Raw genomic sequence first — 6509 nt, forward strand, 5'->3', positions numbered from 1 at the left:
TATATATTGACTTTTTTTCAATTAACGATATAAATTTAAATTCTAGTTTTATTTTTATGTGTGATATTTAAAATAATTTAATTGTATAATTTTTTTAAAGATGATAACGGCTTATGTTACGCTTGCAGAGAAGAATCATCTGTAGTAACAATACTTCCTTGTTTTCATAAAATTGGCATTACTTGTAGTTATTATCAATTATGGTCAAAAACGAAAAGATGTCCACAATGTGACTTAACAGTTAGTGAATTTTGGAATTTCGGTATGGAATAAATGTTTAATTTTTTTTATTGTGGTAAAAACGCGGCATAGTGTTCAATAATATATTATTGAATTTTGACCGTGATGAATATCACTTTCATAAAAAACAAAGCAAAACTAATGTTTAGAATGTATTTTATTTGTAGTAGAACTTTTGAATTATGCAATTATATTATAACATATAATCTCAGATGAGAGTTAATTAAAATTTTTTTTTTATTTATAATATATTTTGAATAAAAATGTTAAAATTAAAAAAAAAGCTAATTTTAACCAGTTTTATTATAAAAAAAAAAAAATTACAGAGAAATAAAAATTGTATCAAACGCTATAAGAGTTGTCAGTAAAGCTTTTCTTCCTTGTGTATGACTCAGATTTTTTTAATTTAATTTAGTTATAAATGTGAGCAGATAAAGGGTCAGATTTACAAAAAAAATATACCAAATGATAAGTAAAGACATCAAGCATCTATAAAAAAAAGAATTATATTAATCCATACATTTTCCAAAAAGTTAGAGCATTATTAAGTTAAAAATATAAAAAAAAATTATTTTACAAAAATCGTAATTTTTTATTAACTTTGATGTCTATTTTCACCACGAAGATAAGTCCAGAAATCAAATTTGTTTTTTTCATAATAAAGTACATTACATTAGCTTTAATTTAAGATATACAAAAAAACAGTATATCGAATGAATGATGTATATAAATACTACTTATCATTAAAAATTGTATTGATCCATACATTTTTCAAAAAGTTATAGCATAATAAAGTTAAAAATCGAAAATAGAAAATCGAAAATTTTCACACAAAAATAGCATTTGGTAGCCATTTTCATCGTGAAGATAAAATAAAGTCCGAAATTTTTTTTTTCCATGTTAAAGTATATTACATTAGATTTAATTTAAGATATATATAGAAGTGTCAGACCTTCCGGAACACTTTCAAAAGTTAAGTTGAAAAAGTTAATTTTTTGTGAAAAAGTTGTCATTTTGATACCCCCTTTGTGGTTAAGTTAAGTGACAGATTTATAAAAAAAATATACCAAATAATAGGTAAAGATATCAAGCATCTATAAAAAAAATTTGAAACATTAAATGTTTATATCTAACAAACGAATTAAGTTATATTAAAATTCAAATGCCATTTACTATTAAATTGAAAACTCAAACATTTTATTAAATTCCAAATATATGTTCCCATTAGAAAAACAGAGTTGATACCCTTACAAAAGATGAATTTAAAAAGTATTATATAGTTGATAATTCAAGAATAATGTGTATCTAAAGATAATAAAAAAAAACTTTAATTATAATTATTCTGTAAGTAATTGAGTGGGTTATGATAAAAAAATCACTCTGTACCCGAGTAGCATTATTTTGGTTCACGGTCGGTTCAAGCGACCCACGAGTGCTGGGAGAGTTCTATGTTCAATAATGAACCGTGTAATTTTTTATAAGTTCCAGGAAAGTTCAGCGTTCAATAAATAACCGAACAATTTTTAGTAAGTGCTGGGACCGTTCAATGTTCAAAATAATCGTACGGATTCACCAAAGTTCTTTCATTATAATGAAAGAATCGTTATAACGGTTATAGCCATTCAAATAGTTTTATTCACTTATATTGTTATTAGACATATTATCCCTTGATTAGTACATTAATAAAAAAACTTTAAAATAATAGTTATAAATTATTTTCATTGAGACTATAGCGCAAATTTAACGTACGAACTTTTGGCGGAATAACCAGACGTGTCAGTAACCGTTGACCAACAGCTTTAGTTCGCGCGATTTTTATTTGTTATTTAATTTTTACTGTGACATTTTTTCAAATTATCAACGATCGTTTTACTCTCTTTACAAATTATGTTTTGAGACATTCGCCATTTTCACAGCGACTAGATAACTTGTCAAGACTGCTCTTTATCCCTGTTCACTCTCACATATATATTTAACTGAAAAGTTCAATAAAATGTAAGTACATTTAATTTAAATTTAGGACTAAAATAATAAATAGTTATTTTAATTAATTTTAATAATAGCATATATTATTTTTTTAAAAGATAATCATACATTTTAGTAACTACATTTATTGTAATTGTAATAGATACAAGTGGTAAATTATATATTAAATTTTCACATTTTGTATTATGATTAATTATAATTATAATGCAAAATTATTTATTTTAATAAAGTACTATCGTTAGTTATGTTGTTATGAAGTTATTAACAGATACCTCAAGATTTTCCATGAGCTTAAAATGTTTTTAATCATATATCATTGTCGTTATCATCATATCCTAAGCCTTTATCCCAACTATTTGGGGTCAGCTCTAGCTTATTTTAGATCTTCTTATTTATTGATACATGTGATACAAATTACTTCTGTATTTTAATATTTAAAATGGTGCATTTTATATATTTCTCAAAATTGTATACATTGAAATACCATCTCTTAAAAAACTGTTGATTTTTAATGAAAATCCCTCTATTGTACTACTCAATAATTTAAATTTATCAAACATTTTAAGTTAAAAAGAATTGCATCTATTTGAATGAAAATTATATTTCAATAATTCAAATTTTAAATAAATGAAAAGTATAAAGGTTTTCACCGTTTAACAATTAACAGGGTTTTACATTAAACAAGATTTTCATCAGACTCATTTTTGTAATTATTTGTAACCTTTATACCATTAAATCAACAAGATTTTTATACAAATCAACCTATAAAAGGCACATTTTAATCTATGAGGAACAGGCTTACATGTAGCCTAAATAATTTTAAGATATAAATAAAACTATTCACAGTAGTTTCCCAAAACAGAAATCTATATACCTAGGTTGTCTAAAATACCCAATATCCAAAACACAATTATTTTATAACTTAAATAATAACCAAAATAAAATACTTCTTATGAAATATCATGTTAATTTTACTTCACTATATCAAATAGTTACAATAAATAAATGTTGATGGATATCATGCTTTTTTAATTTCCAATATTTAAAAAATATGTCTTTTTTATAAGTATAATAAATATTTTACAAAGCATAGCCATGTACTTGATCAAACATTTGAATACTGTAACACTAAAAGGTTAATTTCTGTATAGTTTATTAACTGAACTTTATGTGTTGGCGCTTAATTGTAAATTGATATAACTCAATAAACATTTTTGAACATTGAGTTCATATTAACCGGAAGTGCAATAACTAATAATAATTTATCATTTACACAAAAATATTTGAACTCCCTATATTCTTTCTTCTCCAGAAATCTGAATAAATATCTATTGACATTTATGAAATAACTTTAAAACTTTATACTCTATTGTATTAAAATATTTTTATTTAAAATAATAAAAAATAATAAATATAATATATTTACTATTATATAATAGTAAATTATAAAATTTTTTATACCCAAAGCATAGTTGTTAATTATTTTTATATAATTTATTAATTTTTTATAGGTATATTATTTTAAATAAAATTATTCTTTGGGAGCATGTTTTATTTAACTTGAAAGGTTGTTCTATTGAAGTATTCTTATCTTCCCTTCTTATTTATATTATTTGGGATACAATTACTAGAGCCTATATTAATACTGGTAAGATACCAACTATTTTAATAATGATTGATCTATAATTGTAACATTGTATATTCATAAAAATAATAATAATAATATTATTATTTTTATGAATATATATATATATATATAATTTAATTTATTATAATTGATGAGTTATTGTTTTTTTTTCTTTCCAGAAAAATGTTTTGTTGCTTAAAGTGGGTACCATTAAAAGTTTCAGTGCATATACGAGAACAGCATTTGATTTTTGTATGACAAGAGAAATGGCCGCAAATTTTAGTTTTTGTGACAACACCAAACAAGCTTTTAATAAGCTTCACATTTTTTAGGTAATTCGTGGTATGAACATTAAACTGTAATAAAAATGCAAATTGAATATGTTAATATATTGGTAGCGCCTTAGTAAATCAAACTAAGTCTGGAAGACTAATTTTGAAACTACAAAGAAAAAATAACTTTTTAATTTATACTACATTTTTCATAGAAAAACTTGAATGATTTTGGGGTGTCGTGTGTACAGATCACGCTATGTTGGTTAAAATGCTGTCATTGAAGAAGCCATAAGGTTTCAAACAATATAAAGATTGTTGGTGTAAATCCCAAACAGACTTACTTCTTTTTATTACAGAGAAAAAATACTGGTTATATCATAGTATAATTAGTATTTTTATTCTTTTCTAAATAGCAGTTAAAAAATCATTGTATAAAAAGAAATGAAGATGATGCTACAACCTGTATACAGGAGTGATCCTAGTAGTAAATTTTATGGGGGTGTGAAGTGAATATTGCCGACAAAGTACTTTCATGGATACAAAATTCTACAATTTATTTTAAAAATGCCGTCTTATGATTTTAATAAACTTTGGGGTTCCCCACACTCTTCTATGAAATAGTCCCTTCTATACAACATGTTTTGCCTGTGCTCCGTCCATCTGTTGTATAGATATACTACATGTTCAATAAATAAAGAAAAACAAGCCAATTGTTACGAATAATGGGAACCCTTATCCTTAATTTTTGAATCCTTGTATGTTCTATACAAATATATTTACTAGTTATTATATGTACTAATGTTTGTTTATTTTTTATTTTTTAGATGCTATGTCTGGCTAAATCATAATACCTGAACACGAAAGAACATTTAACAAAATAATAGCTAATATTTTAAAACATTCTGGTAATAAAGCATCACAGCAATAAAATCCCTTTTTTTTTTTATTATTCAATCAACATTTCATTTTTTTGTAAATGATTTTTAAAATTTATTCACTTAGATTATTTCACAGTTTTTTTATTAATAGTGAAAACAAAGTATAGCATTTAGGAAACAAAATAAAAACAGTAAAAAAAAAACATGGTAATCTTATGCCATCTTATTGAATGCTACTTATATGTTTTACTTCTTTTGTTGTACTTATGGCAATGATTTTCTTTTATTCAATTTCATGGAAATTAAATTAAAATTACTAATTGTTTTTATAACCACAGTAATATTTTTTGTTATATCAACTATTGCAATTTCACAATTTACTAATACTGTACTAATATTAACTATATATTTCTTGTCTAAACTCTATAACACCTTAGTGATTAATTTATTATGATAAAATATTTTTATTGGATTTTTTTGGTATATATTGTACAACAATAAATCAAACTGAGTTACAGTAAATAAATTGCTGACATTGCTAACATCATTATTTTTATTTAAAATTAACTATTGTTATTAATTTATATTAATTATTATCAAATTGTATGAATGGATTGTTTACTAATTATCATTTAATATAAAATAAACCTAAAATTCGAAGGTTAACTATTTTATTTTATATTTACATATAATATATTTTATTTTATTTTATACATTGTGTATATAGTAATACAATTTATTATTTTAAAATTATAAAATGTTTGAATATTTACAAAACCTATACATTTAATTTAAAATACCGTAACTGCTAATGAACTAATGAACGCTTAATGAATCGTCGTAGAGCTTGCTTTTATTGAACTAATGAACGATTATTGAACTGTTATCGAGGGTTTTATAGTTGAACCGAGGGACGGTCTTTGAACTCTTTCTGAACTTTTGTAGAACTCGGTTCACCCCATGTTAAAATCCGTATTCAAATCTCATTTAGAACCGTGCTGTGAACGGGTTTTGAACTGAGTTCAGCACCGTTGTTACTATATTAAATGAACCCAGTATGAACTCGAATTGCTACTCGGGTATATATAGAACATCATCTATTTTGAAAAGTTAAAAAAAATATTCCGACTTCTTGTTATTCACATGTAAACAGACTCACAAAATATATTTTTTTAATAACTAAAATAACATTTTTTGTATTGCTATAATTTTTCTTTCATTTATATTGTCTGATTTTAAGTCAAACAGTATATGCATATATGTGACAGGAGTTAAGTTACCCAATAATCCCCTTATGTTACCATATAAGTTCAATATTAATATATTAACTTTGCTCGTTTTACATTAATTAGCAAGGACGCGATTTAACTTGGCAAATAATTGTTTAAGTAATAACTTCATACAAATAAAGTAATTTTAATTTTAGACGTTGTGGATCATATTTTTTGTGAAAACTGCGAACGCGAAATTCCTATAAAAAAAATGAAGCATTGTAACCATTAT

General features: G+C 24.0%; 1 long non-coding RNA gene across 2 annotated transcripts; it reads left to right on the top strand.

Annotated features, from left to right (window-relative positions):
- Positions 1-1621: 1621 nt before the first annotated feature.
- Positions 1622-5915, top strand: LOC126908905 (uncharacterized). Of its 2 annotated transcripts, XR_007704872.1 has the most exons (4): positions 1622-2235; positions 3738-3874; positions 4033-4185; positions 4953-5915. It is a non-coding gene; the product is annotated as an uncharacterized LOC126908905 (long non-coding RNA). The 2 variants fall into 2 exon arrangements; XR_007704871.1 differs by lacking the exon at positions 3738-3874.
- The last annotated feature ends 594 nt before the right edge of the window (positions 5916-6509 follow it).

This window comes from Daktulosphaira vitifoliae, unplaced genomic scaffold (assembly GCF_025091365.1).
Source record: "Daktulosphaira vitifoliae isolate Bord-2020 unplaced genomic scaffold, ASM2509136v1 Scaffold_35, whole genome shotgun sequence".
Lineage (NCBI taxonomy): Eukaryota > Metazoa > Arthropoda > Insecta > Hemiptera > Phylloxeridae > Daktulosphaira > Daktulosphaira vitifoliae.